Here is a 3,127-nt window from a genome sequence, read left to right as displayed (position 1 = left end):
AGATACAGTTATTTAAAGGTATTCTAAGTTCAGCTTATACTTATAGTGATTCCAGTGTATATCAAAATTGAATTAGATATTTCATGAAGCTACAATATTGCAATATGTACTTAGGGACAGTTCATGGCTAACGGTAATGGATCCGTATTACAATAATCATGATGATTCCAAATTTTTTTTGATTTATCGTAAGATCTGATCAGATCGTTGTGGGGTTTTCTTTTGTTTTGCTTCCTTAATGTCACAATTGGGCTTACAAAGAACTTCTACTTGTACTAAGTGAAGCTAACACCCCTGAAAATGTTATTATTCACTTTACTGGCATTCTAACTTTACCTTTCAGTCTCCAGTTTGTTTTTTTGTTGTTTTCTTTGCTGTACGCGGGCCTCTCACTGTTGTGGCCTCTCCCATTGCGGAGCATAGGCTCCCGAAACGCAGGCTCAGTGGCCATGGCTCACGGGCCTAGCCGCTCCGCGGCATGTGGGATCTTCCCGGACCGGGGCACGAACCTGTGTCCCTTGAATCAGCAGGCGGACTCTCAACCACTGCGCCACCAGGGAAGCCCTAGGAGAGTCTTTTAACCCTTGTCCATTTGGGGAGGATTAAGTTAGAACCAGATATTTCCACTTAAAGAGGCACAGAGAAATAACGTTAACTGCAATTCACTGAAAGCAGGTGAACTCGCGGAAGCAATCCTGTGGGGAGCTCTGAGACCTTGAGCATCCTGGCTGCGGGTGTAGGACCACGTCGGGGCGCCAGAGTCAGTCCACAGAGTAAATATTCATAAGCTTGACTCCTTGCTTACACATGTTAAATAAAAATAACTTAAAGTGCTCCACAGTGGCTTATTTTTGCCCCACCCTGGGTATGCTCACCCTCACTTTGAGATACTGGCTCAGGGCAGTGCCTTCTAATTACCTGGGGAATCTCTTTAAAATGCAGTTTCTGATTGCATAGGTCTGGGGTGGGGACAGAGATTCTGCAAATCTAACAAGTTCCCTGGTGCTGCCCATGCTGTTGGTCCATAGATCTCAAGTTAAGTTGCAAGAACTTAGAATATAATTGCTTTAAGGATTAATTATAGATGACAAATATATTGGGCAGTTCTATAGTGAACAAATCCTTAGTCTGGGATCGGTTTACATAAGCCTAAAAAAAGAGAGATAACCAAGAACAGAAAAATAAGTAACCAATAATTTTACCCTAATCAATATTTTCTTAAAAAGTAGCTCCATTCCACCATTTTCTAGACCTTTGGACATGTTTTATACAACATTCTGACAAGAGGCAAGATTTCACGCTCTGTCTAGAGTTGCTTAAGATTGTAGGTAAGTTCATCAGCAGTGGAGAATGCAAAGCTAGAACTACAGAAGAACTTACAGCCTCGTGGTCATATAGTGCTTGCTTCCTTGTTTTTATCAATGCAGTGATGATAACAATCCTGATCCTGACACTGCTGTTGAAAGGATTATACAAGATTATCGGACCTATAATATCTTATGTTAATTGTCCCTAGCGATCTTCACATGCCAGTATGCTTAGAGAATTTGTCATTGCTTATTCCTAAACTCAAGCTAGCTCATAACTTCTTAATTATTAGAGTACCCCAGAAGCACTCTAAAATATTTTAGCATAAATTGGGATTAGACATTGTGATGGAGAAAGGAAAGAGAGATGACTTTCCAAATATTTCATTAAATAGTTAAAAACAAAGAAATTCAAAGTAAGCCTGTTTTCATATTCATTCTCAAAGTATGTGCTACTCACTCTGAATTTAGTGTACTAGCTAAAAAAATAACAACCCTTGTCAAAGGAATTCTTAATGTTTTCTGAAGAAGATGAGAGGAAAAAAAGAAAATTGACAACACCTAACAAGACAATTTGATTTTAAAGGCATCTATGAACCTAGAGAAGGGAGAATGGAATTAAAATGTGCGCTTAATGGAGTCTTGAAACAATGAAAACTTTCGATCTTTTCCTTACCCTCAAAAAAAGAATTCAGGATTATATGTATAAATAGTTAAAATCTAAGCATTCAATCAACTGAGTGCTTTTATAACTCTGCAATCTCAAATTTCTTAATGACAAAACTTTTCATATGATATTTTAATAAAATCCCAACTAGATTATTTCAGTTTTTATTATGGGAGAGAAAACTAGCCAAAAAAAAAAAAATCTTTCTAAAATAACTAAATATGTGTCCCATTTTCAAAAGAACTTTTAGTAACATATTCATCCCTGAGGTCTGTTTAAATGTTATGGAGCTTATACACACACATGCATATATGCATGCCCTTTTTTTCTTGCAAAAAAACCATATATTAAAAAAAAAATGCTTCCTATTTTGACGTCACTGAAGAAACACTTGGCTTTATTCCCTGAATAAATGTTAGCAGTACTGAATATCCACCATTGTTAAATTATAATGAAGGATGCTAAAGAAAAATTTCTGCTGAAATAAATCATGTCAAGTTTCAAGAACAAAATTGGATAGAATCATTGGATTAATACTAAGCAATTTCTCTCCCTATTATAATATTGATAAAAAACGTACAGGTGGGGACCTCCCTGGTGGCACAGTGGTTAAGAAACCACGTGCCAACGCAGGGAACATGGGTTCAAGCCCTGGTCCAGGAAGATCCCACATGCCACAGAGAAACTAAGCCCATTTGCCACAACCACTGAGCCTGCGCTCTAGAGCCAGCAAGCCACAACTACTGAAGCCCGCGTGCCTAGAGCCAGTGCTGTGCTCCGCAACAAGGGAAGCCACCGCAATGAGAAGCCTGCACACAGCAACAAAGAGTGCCCCCACTTGCCGCAACAAGAGAAAGCCGGCTCGCAGCCCTGATGACCCAACACAGCCAAAAATAAATAAATAAATAAATAAAAATTTATTAAAAAAATAAAAATAAAAATGTACAGGTTTTTCCTCTTTCCAGTGTACCCTTAAAGTGAAAAGTAATCTGTTGTAATTTTTTAAGTGTATTATTCCAACGTGGGAAAAAGAAAGAAAATTTTTCTGTACCTAATATGTGTTGGGTGCTCTACAAATGTCTTGAAGGTGTGATACTTTCAAAAAAAGTAGGCTGAAGGTAGAATTGTTCCCATTTTATGGAGAAGAAAGAAA

This window comes from Monodon monoceros, unplaced genomic scaffold, assembly GCF_005190385.1.
Source record: "Monodon monoceros isolate NGI ecotype Baffin Bay Population unplaced genomic scaffold, NGI_Narwhal_1 Super_Scaffold_11, whole genome shotgun sequence".
NCBI classification, from domain to species: Eukaryota; Metazoa; Chordata; class Mammalia; order Artiodactyla; family Monodontidae; genus Monodon; species Monodon monoceros.
Note: the sequence above shows the minus strand (reverse complement) of the source record.